Source organism: Apium graveolens, chromosome 7 (genome assembly GCF_009905375.1).
Source record: "Apium graveolens cultivar Ventura chromosome 7, ASM990537v1, whole genome shotgun sequence".
Taxonomy (NCBI): Eukaryota; Viridiplantae; Streptophyta; class Magnoliopsida; order Apiales; family Apiaceae; genus Apium; species Apium graveolens.
In genome coordinates this window covers 155,273,050-155,296,147 of record NC_133653.1, presented here as the reverse complement: position 1 = coordinate 155,296,147, position 23,098 = coordinate 155,273,050, and the positions used below count along the sequence as shown (strand labels likewise).

The 23,098-nt window shown below is 36.3% G+C and overlaps 1 long non-coding RNA gene across 20 annotated transcripts; it reads right to left on the bottom strand.

Annotated features, from left to right (window-relative positions):
• Window positions 1-1,263: 1,263 nt before the first annotated feature.
• Window positions 1,264-5,790, bottom strand: LOC141671132 (uncharacterized). Of its 20 annotated transcripts, none has more exons than XR_012554954.1 (5): window positions 5,271-5,790; window positions 3,943-4,002; window positions 3,774-3,843; window positions 1,903-3,419; window positions 1,267-1,741 (listed from the first exon to the last, which is right to left on the bottom strand). It is a non-coding gene; the product is annotated as an uncharacterized LOC141671132 (long non-coding RNA). The 20 variants fall into 20 exon arrangements; XR_012554955.1 differs by having other exon boundaries at window positions 1,903-3,414; XR_012554964.1 differs by having other exon boundaries at window positions 1,903-3,382.
• Between the last annotated feature and the right edge of the window lie 17,308 nt (window positions 5,791-23,098).

Sequence of the window (23,098 nt, the reverse complement as noted above, 5' to 3'; positions counted from 1 at the left end):
CCGCAGATTTCTAATTGACACTTAGGGAAAAATTGGCTTATTGGAACTTTATCCTGATTGGCCACTTCTATGGTCAAAGGCTCAGTTAGACCTTCCAACATTAAATCCATAATACTTACACATTCTTTTGATATAAAGGATTTATATGCTCCCGAGTCAAACAAAACTTTAACAAGCACAAAATTAAGAGAAAGCATACCTGCAACTACATCTGATTCCTGAGTATTAGATCTCTTGGTCATCTTGAAGGTTCTGGCTCTTGTTGTGCTGGTTGCCGGTCCTTGAGATGCACTACCTCCTACGCTGTCCTGAGTAGCGACCTTAAAGCAAGTAACTCCGGGGTTCCTTGAATTACATTCTGACACATAATGGCCTTTTTTATCACACTTAAAACACTGGACATCCTTTCTGCATTGACCACTATTCCTCTTACCATATGACTTACATTCCACGACTGGCTTAGTTGACTGAGCTGGGGCAGAAGCAATTGAGGTGACACTTGAACTCGTCTGGGAAAAACCTTGTCTCCTGAATTTCTTACTCCTATTCCCACCAAATTTCCTTGGAAACTTCTGACTGGACTCTTCTCGATCCGCCTTATCAATACCACTATCAAACTTCCTCTTCTTATCACTTCCCTCCTTGGAGGCCAACTTCTGATCACTTTCAATCACTAGGGCACCCTGAACTACAGAGGTATACGTCTTGAGCTGCAATGCCACCACTCCACTACGAACTTCAGGTTTCAATCCTTGTTGAAACCTCCTAGCTTTCTGAATCTCGGTATTCACATATCCAGGGGCTAGTCGGGCCAATTCCGTAAACTTGGCCTCATACTCAGCCACACTCTTCTCTCCTTGCTTCAATTCCAAAAATTCCACTTCTACACTACGCCATAGATTGGATTCTGCAACCCCAAGAAACCGTCACTAAAGGCCAAAAAAGCGTTGCTAAAGGCCAAAAAAAGGCTATGCCGACTCTTTTTCGGGGTTGTAATTTTAGGCGTTGCAATAGAGTTTTTTGCAACCCCGGTGACACCTTATTGCAACCCTTGGTTATCCGTTACAGAAATGTGCTATTGTAACACCAATGGGGTTGCAATAGGTCTTAAAAAGTGTTACAGTAGGTTTTGGGCAATCAGTACAATATTTGTGGGCCCCACAATGGGGCCCATATGTGGGATATTGATGCAACCTTTTTGCAACGCTTTTTAGTGTTTCTGCAACAATTTTAGTGTTTTTGCAACAATTTACACTGATCATTAGCAACACTATAAAGACATATTGCAACGCTTTTACAAAAAAAAATGCTAGGAACTGTTTGTAAATGAGCATGCCCATAAATAAGACATTGTCTTAAAATCAGCACAATCCACAAACTATAACATCAATCCACCAACCATAATATCAGTTACCCCATAATACCACTACCTTCACCATCACCATACTACCATCCTTGTATAAATAAACTTGAACCAAAAAGACTACATTTTGCCTTTTGATAGGATTATTATAATGCTATATGAACATTCTCATACAGCTGTTTATATTTTCTCCCATTATCCCCAAAAAATTCATTTACTTCTGCTTCAGCTAGGTACCACAATGAGGCAGAGCAATGTATAAAGCTTTGTTAACCAGATGCACCAGCTGCATTCCTTTCTCATCCATTTTATCATCTTTGCCATACTCTTCTTTTGAGAACTGATCTCTAAATGAGAAAGAATTCCTTGTTTTGATCCCTACAGAAGTACATCAAGTCAGAAAGTTACACAAACAAAATACAGCGACTGCCATATGAACATAGGCATGCCATAAGAATATAGGCATGTGGTAGGTATAGACAAATAATAAATATATAAAGTGAGGAACCAAATATACCAATTATATTATGTATATCTACCTCATCCACACTGTACAAGTCCAATTCCAGGGACACGGACCAGTCCTAAACTTGGACCAAGACCAAGAATCCATGCCATAGAAACTTTACTATGCATTTCAAACTCATAACGTTTTACTGTACCATATTTCCAGACATACATCACCAAAAGGAAGGCTGCTGCAATCACGAGCGGAACCCAACCCCCCTGATCAACCTTCAGAAGTACAGCTGAGAAATAAGTTAACTCCACCAGCAGAGAGAAAACTGTAAATACAAGGACAAGAATCCAGTGGCACCGCCATACTAATAACATAATTAAAGTCATGAGAAATGTAGTTTCCAGCATGACAATTACAACTGCCGTTCCTGTCGAAAGACGAGATTTAATCACATTAGAGATTTGAGAAAAAGAGTCTCCAGTGATAGTCATACTTGATGGGAGAAATATCTAAATCAACCTGCTAATAGAATTTGAGTCATTGCTTACTGATTAAAGGAATCACAAGAAGGCAACACTATCACAAGCAGTTGGTTGATTCATAGCCAACACTAGATATACATTCAGTTTAACTCAGATCTATTTCAGTCCTTGCAAGCTGGTTGGTTTATAGCCAACACAAGACATAAATCCAATTCAACTCAAATCTATTTTAGTCCTTGCCTGTTAATTATGAAATGGAAAACACTTTTGCTTGATCAAAGTCAAGAGTATCTAGCCTCGAAACAACTACATGAATTATACATAATGAAATTTATTGTAAAGTCAACAACTCGACACTCTCAAGTTTGTCAAGTATTCTATTTTCATTTTATACAAAATCCAAGAGTTTTCCTCCCATCTTAACTCCTTTTTCCCAATATTTTTTAGAACAAAATCAATATAATATATAAGGCTTAAATTTAAGGCTCAGGAAAACTTCACACCGACTACTTCAGGGATTTTTTATATTCCTACCATAATCTTCAACTGACCACTCATCGCATTAGATATCGCACTTATCCTTTATCATATATGCAAAGGGATATGAAATTACGTATTAACATTGATTTCTTAGTAATCTACACTTCTCAGGTAAAAAATATGCAAACTCTGTTTGCTGAAAAAATATGATAGTGATATGCTCACTATAGGCATTGCCAATCTGACTTTGATTTTGGAATCCAACTGGAACAGCAATGCAAAGTACCATCATGATCCAATTAATATCTGGAATGTATATATGTCCGAGAAACTTCTTTGATGTATGTACAACCTTGACTCTAGGGAAACAGCCAAATGCAAAGGATCATACACTAGTGTAATTGTTCGAATATTTTACATGATTCTGGATAAGAATATTAAAATAGAAGATAAACGCAAGATTGAACCTGGAATAGAACGATAGAAGGCGTCCCTGACATGCTCCAATTAATGCTCCTGAAGTAATATGAAAACATAGTCTTTAGTTACATCATATGACTTGATACACCTGGTGAGGCTGACCATTTTGATTCGTCCCTGACATGCTTCAATTAATGCTACTGAGTTGCCTTCACTTTTCAAAGATATAATATTACTTAATGTGAGGCGTAAGTACAATTCACGAATTACTGTGGATAACATCTCATTCAGGGACTAAGGTTTCACCTCTTTCCTCTGCAGAATCTTGGATTAGTAAAAAACAAGAGTTTAAAGTGAAGTTATCCCTTCATATAAAATAAAATAAAGGTGAATCCTGTATTCATTGGTTGGCTATTGAAAAGGCTCCTTTCCCCTACCCCATGACTCCATGACCAAGGTTATGTTTTCAATTACACTACCCCGTCCCTCAATACTTAAAACTAATATACCGAAAAATATATAATATGCCCCCAAAAAGGAAGAATAGAATTAAGGTGAAGCATACTACCTGTCTTGATAGCCTCCTGATTTCTTGATTAAGGATTATATTCAAAAGATTTAGATCTTCACTACTTGTCCTACTCAGAGATTAAAGTATAATTAGACAGATAGCAGCAAGGAAACCAGGCAAGGAAGTATAATCTATACGAAAGATAGGTAGGTGTACAAGCAATTACCTGTTTATAAACTTCAGTTCCACTTCATCAGCTGTCCCAAAAATAGATTTCCGGAATAATCTAAGAATAAGAGACAATTTAGTAAGACCAGGACCTGAGATAATTCAAAAATGAAAACGCTATAAACTGAAGTTAAATACTTACAAACACTAAAAAAATTCCAATAATAGATCTATATATCAAGTATAATTAGGAACAACAACCTAAAAAAACCTTTTTAGTCTTTCAACAATTGTTAGCTGTTATACACTTCTACATAATCAACTTTACTACCAAATCTCATAAGAAATGATAAATAGAATAGAACAGAAATGCAACAATAATTAGGTTTGCTACTGTGTGATATTACCATCCTCAATTAGTAAAGATATTCTTGCTTAGCCTGAATTGTATTAAAGTATGTTGTGAACAGTGAAGAGATCTGGAATATTACTTAATAGTAAAGATTAGATCAAATTTCCTTTTGTATCACAGTTAGCTTTTTCAACTTTTTTTTTGGGGGGGGACCCAAAGCACAAAGCACAGTATCCATAGATGTAGTATATACTATAGCACTTATACTCACTTGGCATCGTAGAATAAAAGGTCAGAAGTAAAGAGATTTTTCGTGTGAAAGACCATGACAGAGAGAAACATATCAGAATATTTTAAGAGAGAATTAAAATCCAAATATTCTCAACTATTCAACATGAAGCTTTTTCAAGGGTCTACGGATAAAAATTGACAGTTTTCAGCTATAAAAATAACTTTATCAACATATAACTGCACATTTTTAATCAACATGCAACTTGAGTAGAGTTAAAAATAAGATTCTCATATAATTTGATATAATGTAAGATGGAAGATGCAATATATAGTCATATATCAAAGACGGAGTCAGACTTTAACTCTGAAAGACGGAGTGATATGAAGATTATAAAATAACTCTGAAAATTAAACTAAATGACTAAATCCCTCCGACGCAATCATTGTGACTAACTCGAAAAAAATATTAGGAGAAAACACTGATCTAGTTTAGAGGGAATATCGCATTTGGAGATGAAAAATCTTACCTCAATATGCTTAAAAGAGTAAAACAACAAAGAAATGTTGAAAATCGAAGAGACATATACTCACACAAAACATTATTTTCCAGCAATATAAACGAAGATATACATTATAACAACACAACTACAAATCCAAAATTAGATTAGCATCAAATGGAAGTGTAATATAATGCACAACCAAAAATTTAATGAACATTATAAAAATAGAACACAACTTAAAATAAAGCCAGATGTTAATTAACTTAAAAGACAAATATAATTAAGAGAGAAGAAAGTAATTACTGTAATAAAACTGAGAGAAACAGAGCTGTCGGTGTGGCTTTGTTGTTTGGCGACGAGACAAACTACATATATTATTTTTGGAAGGCTGAAGCTGGAAGTCTCAAAAGCACACCTGAATTACACAATCAAACAACAAGGCAAATTAGAGATAGAGAGAGTAACTGAAATATAATCAAATACTAGAAACCCAAATAAAGAATCTATAAATAATAGCGCAATATAGCCTGGTAAGATTAAAACTGCACTAATTCAACTCGATTTATAAAACTCAATTGATTCGAAACCCCCAATCAACCCCTAATTAATAACGCTCACAAATATTGAACCACTAAAGCTTGAAGCCATATAATTTTCTTGAAGAACCCAGTTCTGAAAACCCCTAAATTTTAAAGAACCATCGATTGTATGTTTCGGAGAGAGCGATGTGTCGTGTTTTTGGAAGGAAAAGAGTGAAGCCGCCGTGTGTGTTTCTTTTCTGAATTTTGTTAAAGTCTAGCTCCAAAAACAAAGCGGCAATTTTCCCTCTTCACCAAATTTTCAATGTCCACCTTTTTTATTTATTTTTACATATATAAATATTGATATTAAAATTATATAATATATAGTTTTCATAAATTATATCCTTTCCAATTTAAATTATCAAAAATAAATTACTTTTGCTATCCTTAATCACTCCGTCAATAAATTATTAATTTTTAGAAATTATAATATTTTTCCCATTATATATCCATTTTTTGTAAAATAATTTTTAATTTATAAAATTTTATTATAATTCATTATTATTGAATTTAATAACATATTATCAAGTTCAACAAAATTAAATAAATAATATCTTGATTATTAATTAATTTTTATGAAAATAATTATTTAGTTAAATTATAAAATATATAAATTCATCTTTTTAGTATGCTATGGTAACACATTATGACTATACCGCAACATCAAAAAAGAGGGGTTGCGATAAACATTTGTTTAGAAGGCTACTATTACACTTTTATTTGCAACCCCAGGATGAAGGGTTGCAGCATGCAATCTATGGCGTAGTGCTAGTTGACTCTGTAAACAATCCGGAAAGTACTTTTCTAGGAACGACTCTGTAAATCTGGACCAAGAAACAGGACCCTCTCCTTCTAGTGCACGCGTGGATTCCCACCAAAAATTTACTTCACCCTTGAGAAAGTAACTAGCGTAATCTGTCTTAGAATCATCACTGACCTGAATAAGGGTAAATGCCTTCTCCATTTCTTTAAGCCAAACTCTAGCAGCAATCGGGTCTACCTCGCCCTTAAACTCTGGGGTTTGACTGACTGAATGGACTTGAAACTAACAGTTTAGTTTGGATCTCTCGGCTGGGGTTGTTGCTGAAGCTGCAACTGTTGTTAGATTTGTTGGTGTTGTTGTTGTATGAATTGCTGTTGTTGCTGCTAGAATTGTTCTTGTTGCTGAGCCATCTGATTAGACTGTTGGCACAACAAATTTAGCAATCCATCCATGGATGGGATATTCTTCTTGGAAGGCATTCTCCTGAAATACAACAAAAAGGTTTTATATGAAAATTGTGCCCCCGGGTAGCAATATTTTTATGCATCAGGAGAATGCTGCCACAATAAAATATTCCCTACCTTATTTACTTGGGGTCCACCCATGATGCATAACTAAATTTAACAAAACCAACAACAAATACAACAATGACAATAACAGTATTAACAACAGTGCAAAGAAAATGAAACCAACAACAACTGTATAAAAGAAAGAACTACAGTACGACAATAGTACAAATCCATCCAACAACTACAGTGCAATACTAGAAATAAAACCGACTACACAACAAAACTGGCTGTCATAGAAGCCTCCGCCTACTACAAATTATAACAACATAATATACATACAAAAAGGAAACAACTACAGAACTCCTGCAAACCAACTCCGAGCTCTGTATCTCAATGCGGCAACTCTGATCTAACCACTGCCACTTCCACCGATAGATCCTAGCTCAAATACGAACCAGTTCACCAGATTCTAGTACTGAACCGCCCTGAACTCTGAGCTAATGAAACAGTAAATGGTCTTGGCTCTCTCCACAACAGTCTAAGTTAGGGATCGCACTCGCTCCTAAACATTTGGTGAAGGGGCAGGGATGCCCTGAAAAGATCCAACCGGTATCTGGTCAAGCTGTGCAGCTAGCCCCGGACTATGCTCTCTAATAAAAGACTGGTTCACCGCTCGGTGAACATGGTAGGGGATCGGGGAAGAAGCACCCGAAGGAACAGATGGAGGGACAGGAGGTCTCGAGATGGAAGAACTAGGACCACACCTTGGAGGGAAATCCCTAACAGCAGATACTGACCTTCGTACCCAACGAGGATGGGCACTAGGTCCTGACATACCTCCCGGTGCAAATGGGGGAACTGGTGGGGGAGGTAAGGGAGTCTCCTCAGCTATAACGTCCAGAGTCCTCTCAGAGTCTGAACTATCCGAATCTGACTTGTTCTCCCGGGATGGAGAACTGGAAATCTCTATGGGCCACTACCAACAATATAAATATACAAGAAATACATAACAAGGTTAAGGCAGTTCTATCAAAACATCAATGGATGCCAGGGTAACACCGTCGGAACCCTCGACTAACTCTTAGGGTTGCTCCTCTAAATGAGTTGTTGACTCACACTTTAGGACACACTTCCTATACCTTTTGGACTCGATCCTTAACCTAAATCAGGGACTTGAACCTGTAGCTCTTACACCAACTGTGACGGCCTCAACCCCAGGGTCAGGGGCTGACGTCACTAAATTATAACAAACCACGAATATGAACTACTAATTAAATATTATTATATAAACACGACCCCAAACCAGGATCAGATAAAGGTTCAAGTATTATTTAGGTTACAATACTACAACTAACTTATTCCAGAACTCGACACTCTAACTTATTACAGCAACTTATCAGACCTCAGGGTCTGATATAAACTACCTCATAGGAGCCGGGACCGGAGGGGGCTGACACTCTATTCTACCATGGTCTAACTGGTCTTCTAGACATCTGCAATATATAATACTCCCTCTGTCCTTCCCAATTATTATCGTTTCCGGGACAGTGCCCGATACACTTTTATAACGAAGAAAAATTATAGTTCTTTAATGTTTTCAAAAATTTTATTTTTCTGAATAAAAGTTTAAACATTCTATTTTTATTCAGAAAAAGAAATTTTTTAAAAAAATTATAGAACTATACTTTTTATTAATCTTAAAATGCGTGCCGAACACTCTCCCGGAAACGATAACAATTGGGAGGGACGGAGGGAGTACAAAACAAGCTGCAAGGGTGAGCAATCAATTGCTCAACATTACCACTATATGAATAACAAGTAAAGCAGTGTATATAAAAATAGTATAGGAACATAAATCATAACTCATTTACAAAAACAAGTAAAACAGGTATAAACTGGATATCAAAACTAGCATGCTCTGTAAAACAATATCATCAGTTATGTGTTGTGCATAAATACCAAAGTCCAATTTTAGCATGCTATTTCCATTTTCAAAACCACTGTCCCATTGCAGGAACCAGAAATCATCTATCCCGTTACGGGGACCACAAAACCATTTATTCCGTTACGGGAACTATTAAACCAAAATCAGATATGTAATTGGACGAATCCTAGGGATAACAGATCAGTACATCCCACCATAGCCTGTTCCGGAACTCAGATACTAGCTAGGTCTCTGTCACGCTGGACTAAGCGGTTCAAATAGGGCACGCAACCGACTTAGCCTCTTACGCAAACCCGCTGGGCCGTTACAGGCCTCTTACGCAACCATCTTTTTAAAATCACTTAGACCTATCTTTTTTAAAACAATTATATCACAACACACTTTCCAAAATCTTTTCCAATTTTAATCATAATTTAGAGATAGGCATTTTCAGAAGTCACTTTTTCCCCAAAACGTAAGTTAATAAAACATATTTAAACACGGGGGATACGTAACTTAAAATGTTCTGTTCCAGTACGTAAAGTAAATCAACAATTATTCATATATACTGAACTATAAAAGATTTGTTCAGGGGTATTTGCCTTGTGAAGCTTTACTCTAACACTGGCTCGACCCTAAACCGACTTTAACTACTGGATCCCTCGACTTGAACCTACAGAATCGAAACAACCTAGGTTAGACGAGCAATTATGCTTGGCATTTTCTCGCTAGACGATTACCCAACAATAACGATTCCCGACTCGTACATATTTATATAATTTTATACACGTAATAATACACGTAACAATTAGGGTTTGTTAGGTCACACACACACTGTAGAGGGGGTGAATACAGTGTATAGTACAATCAAATCGAACTTTAATAACTCAAGTAACAGAAAACAAACTTTATTGAAACAATAAACTCTGTTACAGTATGGAACTGTTACCTCTCAGTGATGAACAAATATCATGAGAGCTGCTAGGGTTACAATGAATAATCTTCTCGAATATGATAACACTTTTAGTGTAAACCCTATGCCTGTGTTTATATACTACACAGTTACAAGATAATCGCTAATTGATATGGAATATAATTCCTCTTCCTAAAATATATCAATCAGATATCTTTTCTTCCAAGTATTCTATTCTTCATAGAATTCCTTCTTCATGCATATCTCTAATTATGTTTATCTCGAGCTTATTTCCTTTAATCAGCTGCTGTCCTTATCTGAACGTCCTTCAGTACTTAAGTTCTGATATCCATCTTCTGATAATTATCTTCTGATAATATAAGTACTGATATCCTTAAGTCCTGAGTTCCAGTAAGTACTGATCTAACCTGTTTAAGTAAGATCTGAAAACTAAACATAAATCATATTAACCATGACATTATCAAATATATCTAACAATCTCCCCCAACTTGTAAATTAGCATAATATACAAGTTTAACATATATTTGATGATGTCAAAAACATTAAGTACAAATGCATGAGAATTAGACTAGATAACTACAACTTACAGTCCTTAAAGTTTTACCAATCTTTAACTTCTGATAACAACTTCAGTCTGTATTCATATCAGAATTTAAGTAGTTGTAGATCTTGACTTGGCTTCATCTTCTGATCTCTCTGATGTCAGGAGTTGTTCTGAGATAGTTCTTCAACAAACATCTCTCAGCATATCTAAGTTCATCAATTATCCTCCTTTTAGCATCTTTAAGCTCTGCAGTATCTTCACCAATTTGAAAGATTGCAGCCTTAAGATCATTAATTCTAGCTTTTCTTATATCCTGATCTAGTTTGATCAAATATGCCTTATCAGACTCTAGATTGAATTCCACAGCCCCGTAACCAAGAAAGGTAGTTATAATCTTAGCAGTGTTGGGCTTCATTTCAACTATATTACCCTTGTGATCTCTGTACTTTAGAAGATATGTGCTGTCAAACTTAACATAATAAAGCCTTTTCTGTCTCTGAATTTGTTTCTTCAAATAGTTTGCAACACTTTCGGTTATTCTGTCATTCACTTGAAGTAAGAATAATACATGCTCCAGTTCTTCAAAATACTTCAGTGGAATGGCATTTTCCCTTATATGATAAACCCTACCAGCTGTCATGAAGTACAACAGGATGTGTTCTTTCAAGTAGGTATGGTAAACCATTTGCACAGATTCTAGTTGATTCAATCTCTCAGGAGTTGCTCCAATACCTGGTTCACTCAAGGAAGTTGGATCATTGTTAGTGTTCTGTATTATTCTTTCATCAGCACTTCCCAATCCAGTTTTGTCTCTTGCTTCCTTTCCAGTAACTACTCTTGCTTTAAAACCCCTTGCAGCAGTCTTCAAAGGTTGAGTCTGTTTGACATTGGTGAATCCTGGTAGGAGTAACTTTGAAGGTTTAACTTGAGCAATGTCAGAGGTTTCCTTTGATTTATTTTCTGATATCAAGTTAACTTGAGCTGTGTCAGAGGTTACTTGCTTCTTTGAAATATCAGAACTTACTATCTCTTGACTCTGAACAACTTGAGCCATATCAGAGGTTGTCTTAAGAACTTTTCTTGAAGTCAGAGCAAGATCATCATCTTCATCAGTAATTTCTTCATTCACAGGAGGCACATAAACCTTGATAGGTTCGCCAACTTTCTCTTTGCCCTTGGACCTTGGATCTATCTGCAGTTGTGATTTAGCCATGGTTGCTTCAGAATTTGTCCTTTCTTTTATCATAATGCCCTTGAGTTTTGGAAGTGTCTTTTTACCAGAAGCTTCAGATTTAGATGTGACTTTTTCTGATTTAAGTCTGGCTTCTTCTTCCATTAGACTCTCCAAGTCCATTCCTGGATTTTCCTGAAGAAATAACTATCTTGACATTTCTTCATCAAGATCTAAAAGTTCATCAGAACTTATCCTTTTACCAGTAGTAGAACTAATTCTTTTTCCAGCATCAGAACTTGTTCTGTGACTTGTGATTTCAGCTTTTCTTGATGAGAAACCTCTACCTTGACTATGACATCTACCCATTCCAGGGTTTCCTTGATCATCCTTTTCATCATCCTTCCCCTTCAGTGTCTTATCAGTTTTGCATTTGGACTTAATTACTTTCTCCCCCTTTTTGGCATCAGCAGGTAAGAGAAGAGAGACAAGCAATTCCACTGAGGCTTGGATTTCATTAAGTTGAGATTGCTGAGAAGCTTGATTTTTCAGAATATCATCAATCTGAGCTTGTTGTTTCTCTTGAGTCTTCTCAATATAAGCAACTCTGTCAAAGGTAGGTTGGAAGAATTTTTTCTTGTCAATTTTCTGAACCTGTTCTTGCTTCATTAATTCTTCTTGAATCTTATGTATCTCTGCATGAGTAGTTGAATGAAGACCTTGTAGATGTTTAGTACCCAATGCAGTGACTCTAAGCTGTGTTTTGAAATCATCAGTAATTAACATCTCATCAGCTTTAGTCAAGTGCTCAGCAAGATGCTGTGTAGATGGAGCACAGGTAGCTGAGTTCCATTCCTTAGTCCACTCCTGTCCTGCAGGAGTTTCACTCCAAGGCACTGGTGCTTCTCTGGTAACAAACTTCTTAACTAACTCAGATTTAAGAACAGTTTGTTGAGGGGCATGTCCTGAAGGACCTGCTTCATCAGTATCTGCTTTTGGAGCAGCATCACCAGTATCTCCAGCATTTGCAGCATCAGAACTTACAGAAGCAGCATCTTCTGACAAAAGAACAGTATGAGAAGTAATTGAGGCTTCAGCATCATCTTCTAAGTGCTGATTTGGATTCAAGTTCTGATCAACAGCCATATCCTGATGCTCACCTATATTCTGATCATCAGCATCTAGATGCAGAGAAGGTGTAGTAGATAGTTCTGGAGTTTGAGCAGCATCAGTAATAGGTGTTGTTAATGGATGAATTGCTGTTGGAGCTTCTAAGAAAAGTATTTCAGGCACAACCAGGTTCTGAATATCAATTTCAGCACTTGTGCCTGGATCAACAGGAGATACAGACTTTTGAACAGGAGACACAGATGGTGTGTTGGCCTTTTCAGTAGCAGCTTTCTGAGTTGGAGTTGATGGAGAAGCAGTGGCTTTAGCAGATTCTGGTTCTTGTGAGATCAGAGATTCCTGATCTCCTTCCTTAGCTGCTGCTTCCTCATCATCTGAAACTGGCCTTTTAGCTCTCTGTTTCTTGTATCTCTTTGAAGGTGGGGATTCCTTGGGAGTTTCAGGAGAAGTCATTTTTCTAAGCCTTTTGAGAAGCTTAGATCCCCCAATTCTGGAATCCTTCTGAGAATGAACTTTCTCAACTTCTTTAACAACAGGTTCTGATGTAGAAACCTATTCCTCACTGTCAGATTCATCTCTCAAAATAATCCTCCTTCTCTTCTGAGGTGTTTGAGGAACAGTCTTTGTCCTCTTAGACTTGGAAGATGAAGGCTTTACAGTAGGTGTTGAGGATGAGGGTTGAGCTGTCTGTGAAGTGGAGAGATATGATTTGAGATATGTTCTGAGGGATGGTTGAGTAGTATGAGTGGTATATTCTGTTGGTTGCTGTGTTGTTTAAGATGTGGTGGTAGGTTGGATATTAGGATAAACAGATCTATAGGTTTCAGGATCAGCATTTACCAAGATCTGTTGTACAGACTGAGGAATCTGTAAAGGTCTAACCACTGCTTTCTTAAGATCAGCATTTACGAAATCATTAAAGGCTCGTTTTGCAATTTTGAAAGGTGGAGTTAAGTCAGTGGTAGGCTGGGGTTCATCAGCACAACAAAAATTATATATAAGCTGACAAAATCTAGCAAATTAGACAACATTCCTATCTTTTGTCATCCTATCCCCAATAAAACCTATCACAACATTTGCAAAATCGAAATGAGTTTGGTTAATGATAGCATACCCGATGTGCTGACTCATTATAGGGATGACATCAAAGTTGGAACACTTATTCCCAAAAGCTTTAGTGATGCAGTCGAAGAAGAAGCTCCATTCCTTTCTGATATGAGCCCGTTTCAACTGCCCAAGGTTTGCCAAACTCTGCTCATACCCCAAACTAGCCATTAATTCTTTAAGAGCCGATTCCTCCGGGGTTGAAAAGTACATCCTTCTGGTAAATGTAGAGCCTTTCGAATTGTACCAGGAGTTACCACATATGTAGAATCATCCACTTCAAAATAATACTGGGAGTACCATGTGTACCACCATTATCAAAGTGCCCAGTCCGCCAAAACGTCAGAACTTGTTGGCCGGAAAAGACTGAAGGTTGGGTCAATGCATACCCGATTTCACTGTGTGTAAGAAGATCTTGCACAAAATGCAACTCAGATGGAGCTTCAGCATGATCGAGAATTACAACATAGTTGTTTAGAACAAATTTAGCTCCATCAATGATCAAATCCTTAGGTGCCATGAGAAAAATCGAGATTTAAGAGTGCCTGTTAGGTGTTTGATAAAATGTCTGTATGAAAAACCAACGTCAGGAGATGAGAGAGAGTAAAAGCAAAGAGAAAGATAAAGTTGAAAAAGTAAATAAAAGATTGTATAATCTTCTCTCTCTCTTACTTATACTTGGTAAAAAAAATAAAACCGTTGGACACCTGTCAGACATACAGCAATAATGAATATTTAATGGGCACGGGAAAATAGTAATCATTACTTACCCACTTGCAGTTTTTCAAGGAAAAACCGTTCCACTTACCCAGTAATTCCATTAATCGAGGTAAATCAGTTTTAATTCAAAATTTAAACTGTTCCCACTTATTCAATTATTTTTCAATGCAACTCCGATATTCTGAGAAAAATTCAAGAATGAGAATGACCAAAATAAATCAAGTAAATAAGTACTGAAATTGTAAGATCAGAACTTAATTTAAATTAAAATAGAAATGGTCATCAGAACATGGATATATCAGGATTTATCAGTGCACTTAAGTTACAAACATCTCAGAGACAAAAACTTGCAAAGAAAAAGAAAATTCCATTAATATATCAAGAGAATACATTCATGAAAATTAAATTACATCAGAGCTTTACAAGATTGTCCTAAGCTTCTAAACCTAAAATCAACAGCCTTAGTCCTAGCTCAAGAAGCAAGGCAAGGTTGATGATGAAGAAAAATAGGAAGAAGAAAATAAGTTATTTCTTCTTCCTACTCTCGACAAACAGAATAGCGAGTCTGATGATTCGCTCTTGCTAGCGGAGAGCTTCCCTCCTTTCCTCCTCCAATCGCTCCAGATGGCGATGGTAGTCCATGTAGAAGAACATGAGGTGGGTGAGTACCTCCTGGGGAACTGAGTCCCATATCTCACCAGGAATGGCAGTGACGTGCCATTCCTGCTGCCAGGCTTCATAGCTCAGCTCCATGTTGAATGTTTCATAGTTCAAAAACATGTTGTAATTGACCATGGTGTTTTTGATATAAAGAAAATGAAGGTGAGTTTGTGATAAAAGAATTGATGTATAGGCTGATGTGAAGTGGTTGTTTATATAGGCAAAAGAATGCCATGAGACGCAAGGAATTTTAATGCTGACAGGTAGAATTAATTCTACCTCGTCTCCCTAGACTTGGAAAAAGAAAAAACAGTCATTGGAAAGGTAAAACATGGTTTAATGCGCACAAGAAGCAAGTAAAAATGAATGTGCATGTACGTGTACCACTATCCCTAAATATAGTGACTATTAATCTTCCACTTCAACATATTCTGGTTTAAATTGAGACTGTTTTTAAATTTTATCCACAAACAAGTCAAGTAAAGAATCAGAATTTAATATCAGAATTTAGACTTATATCAGAACTTAACAGTCATCAGAACTTGATTTCTTAACTCGAAAAGTGAATGGCTATTTCTATAATTCTTCACACAAATTCTGATATACATTCTTCAGAACTTAATCATTAGAACGTGCAACAGAACTTGTCCTCAGAATTTATGCAATCTGACACATAAACTGTTTATCTAAAATAGCATAGATCACCACAGAAATTTTAATTATTCATATGGAGTGTTGAGTGTGTGCATTAAGCTAAATATCAGACAAAGAGTAAAGTCTGATTCACTTCAGTACATCTTAGAAATAAGGCAGAACTAAAACATTACTAAAGACCTGTTATTATTCTGAAGCCTACTATTGAATGAGTTCATGCTTGAGTCTACCTCAACAGATTTGTGCTAATTTTATGCATCTTTTTAAATTCCATTTTACAGTGGCTTCTCAGTGTAAGTGAGTCACGACTGCTTATCAGAATTTATGCTATTATCAGAGTATTTCTCCAGTAACCAAAGAGTGTGAAAAGTCACCAAGAAAATATTTTGCTTTTCTGATGCATATTTACTTAATACCGGCAATGCACCTGGGTCGTCCCTTCCACATTTTTACTCTAGATCTGAAAGGAGTACCTGATTTTAATCCTTGGTTCTTTTCTTTTTCTTTTGATAAGAGAGGTGTATCAGCACTTAGGACATTCAACATATTTACTAGCATCAGAACTTAACAGATGATAAGCATTATTCTAGTTTGTGACTTAGTAATAAGATAGACAAAGTAAACTCAACTAAGCTAAAGATCAGAATTTGCTTGTGTCAATAGATGTCCACAAAAATAATTACTTCTAACATGGGATCCCTAGGTTAATAAAGACTACTAGGTCAACATCTAGCACAGGTATCCTCATAGGATTGAATAGTTACATAAACAGACATATCACGATCAGAGTTTAGAAAGTCACATCAGACAATAGTCAGTACTTAAGCAATTTTCAATTTAGCACAAAATACACACAGAGAGTAATTTCTGTAAATAGTGATTATAAAGTCTGATGCATCAGAACAAAACTAAGCAGATTTAGAGAAAAAACCTGAAACCATTCCAAGTTCATTTAGCAATCTTGTAAAAGTAGCTTCACACAGTGGTTTTGTGAAGATATCTGCTAGTTGTTGATCTGTCGGAACAAAGTGCAATTCCACTGTACCTTATGAAGTGGTACTTAATGCTGATGTGCTTTGTCATTGAGTGTTGAACTGGATTACCTTTCATAGCAATAACACTTTAATTATCATGGTAAATAGGGATTTTGAAATATGTTAACCCATAATCCAGTAACTGATTCTTCATCCAAAGAATCTGTGCACAACAGCTTCCTGCAGCAATGTACTCTGCTTCTGCAGTTGATGTGGAAATTGACTTTTGTTTCTTGCTAAACCAAGAAACCAATCTGCCTCCAAGAAATTGGCAGCTTCCACTTGTGTTTTTCCTGTCAATTTTGCAACCTGCAAAATCTGCATCTGAGTAACCTATTAGTTTAAAATATGATTTTCTGGGATACCACAATCCCAGATCAGCTGTTCCCTTAAGATACTTGAATATTCTTTTCACAGCTGTTAAGTGAGGTTCTCTTGGATCTGCTTGAAATCATGCACAAAGACAGGTAGCATACATGATATCAGGTCTACTAGCAGTTAGATAGAGTAGAGAGCCAATCATACCTCTGTAATCAGTAATATCTACTGATTTACCAGTATCCTTATCCAGTTTTGTTGCAGTGGCCATGGGAGTGGATGCACTTGAACAATCTTGCATTCCAAATTTCTTCAGCAAGTTTCTGGTGTACTTAGTTTGACAAATAAAAGTGCCTTCTTCATTCTGCTTGACTTGAAGGCCCAGAAAATAGCTAAGTTCCCCCATCATACTCATTTGATACTTGACTGTATCAGTTTGGCAAACTTCTTGCAAAGTCTGTCATTTGTAGAACCAAAAATGATCATAAATCTGGACTAGAAGTAAGTCCTTTCCATGGTTGAGGTAGAACAGTGTTTTGTCTATAGTTCCTCTGTTAAATCCACTTTCCAGAAGAAACTGAGCTAAAGTCTCATACCATGCTCTAGGAGCTTGCTTAAGTCCATAAAGTGCTTTATCAAGCCTGTAGACATAATCTGGATATTTGGAATCTATAAAGCCTAGAGGTTGTTCAACATATACTTCTTCCTCCAATTCTCCATTGAGAAAAGCACTTTTCACATCCATTTGAAAGACAGTAAACTTCTTGTGAGCAACATAAGCCAAAAATATTCCTATGGCTTCCAATCTAGCAACTGGTGCAAATGTTTCATCATAATCAATTCCCTCCTGTTGAGAATATCCTTTTGCAACCAGCCTTGCCTTATTCCTTGTAATTATGTCATCACTATCAGTTTTGTTTCTGAATACCCACTTTGTACCAACAACAGATCTATTCTTTGGTCTTGGCACTAGGGTCCAGACTTTGTTTCTTTCAAATTCATTTAACTCTTCCTGCATTGCTTACACCCAATCAACATCTTGAAGAGCTTCTTCCACTTTCTTTGGCCCAGTCTGAGAAAGAAAAGAGTTGAAAAGACATTCATTTGAAGTAGCTGTTCTAGTTCAGCCACCTGCATCTGGATTTCCAATTATCAAATCAGGTGTATATGATTTAGTCCACTTCCTTGCAGATGGAAGGTTCTCTCTAGAACAGCATGCTCCCCAATGATCCATGCTGTCTTCATTTTCATTTTCTGATGCTCCCCCCTGAAACTATGCTCTCTGAGTTGGATTCTTCAGAATTTAGATTTTTAGTACTATCAGAACTTGGCTTATCAGAACTTGACGAATCAGAACTTGAAGAGCCAGATGTATGTTCTGGTGCTTCTTGAGATGTGGTAATATCTTGAGTATGCTCCCCCTGCATAGGTGCATCTTCCTTTGGCGTAGTCACCACAGTTTCAATAACATCAGAGTTTAATCCATCAGAGTTTGCAGTATCAGGACTTATATTGTCAAGATTTTTAGTATCAGAATTTGAGTCTTCATTTTCAAATCTCAGCTGATCATGATCAATAAAATCTTCAAGTCCAGTAATCTTCTTATCTTCAAAAGAGACATTGATAGATTCCATGACCACTCTTGTTCTCAAGTTATAGACTCTGAAGGCTTTTGTGGAAAGTGGATATCCAACAAAGATTCCTTCATCAACTTTTAGATCAAATTTAGGTAGTTGTTCAGGATGAGTCTTAAGAACAAAACACTTGCATCTAAATACATGAAAATACTTCAGATTTGGCTTCTTTTTCTTCACCATCTCATATGGTGTGTTTCCTTGCTTGTTAATGAGTGTTGCATTCTGAGTAAAACAAGCAGTCTGCACAGCTTCAGCCCAGAAATAGGTTGGAAGCTTTGCTTCTTCAAGCATTGTACTTGCAGCTTCAATGAGAGTTCTATTCTTCCTTTCAACAACTCCATTTTGCTGTGGAGTTCCAGGAGCAGAGAATTCCTGCTTGATTCCATGGTTTTTGCAGAACTCTTCCATTATCAAATTCTTGAATTCAGTACCATTATTACTCCTTATTGTCTTCACAGAATCTTTGACCAATTTATCCAGTTGCTTGACATGATCAATCAAGATAGATGCAGTTTCACTTTTTGTGTGCAAGAAATACACCCATGTGTATCTGGTGAACTCATCCACTATGACCAAAGCATATTTCTTCTTTGCAATAGTCATGACATTTACTGGACCAAATAGATCAACATGTAGTAGGTGATAAGGCTCAAGAATTGATGATTCAGTCTTGCTCTTGAATGAGGATATTCTTTGTTTAGCCTTCTGACAAGAATCACAAAGGCCATCAGGAGCAAATACTGTCTTTGGTAGTCCTCTCACAAGATCTTTCTTGACCAACTCATTTATATTGTTGAAATTTAAATGAGAGAGTTTCTTGTGCCAATTCCAGCTTTCTTCAATTGATGCTCTACTTATCAGACAAATTGCAGAACCATCATTACTTGTTGAAAGCTTGGCTTCATAAATGTTACCACGCCTGTATCCTTTCAGAACAACTTTGCCTGTAGATTTACTTACAACTTCACAGTGTTCTTCAAAGAAATCAATGTGATAACCTCTTTCACAGATTTGACTTATACTCAGCAGATTGTGTTTAAGTCCTGGGACCAGAGCTACTTGTTTAATAATGACATTCCCAAGATTGATATTGCCATATCCCAATGTTTTTCCAATGTTGCCATCTCCATAAGAAACACTTGGACAAGCTTTCTCCTCAAAGTCTGATATCAGGGCTTTATTTCCAGTCATATGTCCTGAACACCCACTGTCCAGAACTAGAATGTTTTTCCTGTTGCCCTGCAATCACAAAGACCAATAATGATTAGTTTTAAGGACCCAGACTTGCTTGGATCCTTTGGCCTTATTAAGTTTGTTAACATTTGCAGCAGATTTAGCATCAGAGTTTATGTTAACATTTTTCTTATCAGAATTTACACTATCAGACTTTGAATTAGAACTTACACTAGAAGGAACAATGGTAACTTTCTTTAAAGAAGGTTTTATTTGATAATAATCATAGTACAAACTATGATATTCCTTACAAGTATAAATGGAATGCCATAAACTACCACAATAAAAACAAGGATTTTGTGGTTTATATCTAACAGACCGACTCTTAACTCCTGATTTTGAAGGTAAGGAGTTTATGTTTTTATTCTTCCTGCAAAAAGAAGCCACATGGTTAGAAATTCCATAGTTATGACATGTTTTCCTAGGAGCATCAGGAACGGGCTTATAATCATTGCTTTTATTTACACCTTTCTTTCCATTCCTATTTTTCCTAGGTGATTTTACCTTGTTTGCATTCTTAACATCTTTCAGCTTATGCTTAAGCTGCTTCTTAGTCATTAAGCCTATGTTTACTTCAGCTGTCTTTTCCTGTTTTAGTTTGTCAGAAGTTAATTCCTTTTTAACTTCTGATTTCTCATTATCAGACTTTACAGCTACAAACTTAACAGGTTTTAACTTTGGCTTTTGCTTAACAACAACAAGCTTAATTTCTACAGTTCCTTTATCATTCTTCTTCTCTCCATAACCTAAGCCCTCTTTCCATTTTTCACTACTTAGCAAATTTTGAGTTGTTCTGCCAGAGTTAGTCCAAGTCCTGATAACTTCTTTTTCCTTTTCTAACTCAGTTTTTAGAGATTCATTCATTTTTAGCACTTCATCCCTAACATAAAAAGCGTCATCTCTATCTTTCTGAGTTTGATGGAACATGACTAACTCCTTTTCTAAGAAATCATTTCTTTTCTTAAAAGCAAGATTTTCAGAAGTTAATCTTTCACATGTTAAAGTTTGATCTCTATAACTAACAAACATGGTTTTAAGATATCTCCTCAACTCATTAATATCATCAGTATGAAAGGCATAAGTAGTTTGAGGTACCTTTGATTCAGCAACTTCGGAACTGCTTTCATTACTTGCCTTATCAGCATTTGCCATCAAGGCATAATTCTCCTCACTTTCAGAATCTGAGGTGTTTGTCCAGCTTTTCTTCTTTGTGACAAGAGCCTTGCCTTTGTCACTCTTCACTTTCTTGCAATCAGGAGATATGTGGCCTTTTTCACCATAGTTGTAGCATTTGACATTTGTATAATCTCCTCTGTCAGACCTTCTGAAATTTTTCTTATCAGAACTTGTGCCTTTCCTGGAAAACTTTTTTCCCTTCCTGAACTTCCTGTATGCAATCTTTGTGATCCCTTTCACCATAAGAGCACACAGCTTCATCATCTCTTCATCAGCATCCGTCTCAGGCAGGCTTTCAGATTATGAGTCATCATCACTTTCAGAACTTGATGACTCAGTATCAGACTTTGTGAAAAGAGCTTTACCCTTATCTTTCCTTGAGGTAGGTGCTTTAGGGGATTCTTCTTCAGCCTTAAGAGCAACTGTCCTTGACTTTCCTCTTGCTTCTTTGTTCCATCTCAAGTTCATGAGTCTTGAGCATTCCATAAATTTCATCAAGAGTTGTTTCATCAAGATTATAGTTGTCTCTTATTGTTGTTGCCTTCAAATCCCAGCATTCAGGAAGAGCTAACAGGAATTTAAGGTTTGAATCTTCAAGATCATACTCCTTATTAACCAGTGACAAATCATTCAAGAGTTTGACAAATCTATCATATAAATCAGTTAATGACTCATTAGCCTTTGAGGTGTGGGGGTGAATACAGTGTATAGTACAATCAAATCGAACTTTAATAACTCAAGTAACAGAAAACAAACTTTATTGAAACAATAAACTCTGTTACAGTATGGAACTGTTACCTCTCAGTGATGAACAAATATCACGAGAGCTGTTAGGGTTACAATGAATAATCTTCTCGAATATGATAACACTTTTAGTATAAACCCTATGTCTGTGTTTATATACTACACAGTTACAAGATAATCGCTAATTGATATGGAATATAATTCTGCTTCCTAAAATTTATCAATCAGATATCTTTTTTTCCAAGTATTCTATTCTTCATAGAATTCCTTCTTCATGCATATCTCTACTTATGTTTATCTCGATCTTCTTTCCTTTAATCAGCTGCTGTCCTTATCTGAACGTCCTTCAGTACTTAAGTTCTGATATCCATCTTCTGATAATTATCTTCTGATAATATAAGTACTGATATCCTTAAGTCCTGAGTTCCAGTAAGTACTGATCTAACCTGTTAAAGTAAGATCTGTAAACTAAACATAAATCATATTAGCCATGACATTATCAAATATATCTAACAGGGTTTGATTTATATTTATTTAAATATATAAACTCGATTTGTATTTAAAAATAATTTTCAGAAAATTTGGACAGCGAGTCCTCTATTTATAGACCTACCCATCAAAACATCAATCGACGTCAATTCCTAAGAAATCAAATTCGCAATTCAATACGACTCGTCACACAAACATTTATTTACGTTTCAAAAATAATTTATACGATCATTTTATTTATTTAAAATATTTAGGAATCAGATAAAAATCATCACCGTCCACCGTCGACTCGCTGAGGCTCATCGTCGACGGCGGCGAAATTTTGCGGGTGCCCGATTAAATTCTGGGTTTCCAACGCGAAATTCCACCGATTAATTAAATCGAATTCCAACACGAAAATAGTTAATATCACGAATATTTACTCAAATAATTCCTGCAATAAAGGGAATTAAATCAGAATTTATAATATTTAACCCAACTGCACAAATTAGCCTCAATAGTAAAGGCCCAACAACTGCAAGGCCCAAAGTAACAGGCCCGAAAATGCAGCCTAACAGAACAACATCAACAAGGAAGTAAAACACATCCCCCACAATCACTGTACACATGATACACGCGCCACTGCATCGTACACACACACACACACACACACTATCACACATGCATATAAACACACACACACAATACATATATTTCGAGAAAACAATCTGAACCAGCCATGCCAGAAGAAATTCAAGCGGCGGCTCCGGAATAAGAGAAACAGGGTGGTGAACTCACCGTAAAAAGACACCGGCGACGACTGAGCAGC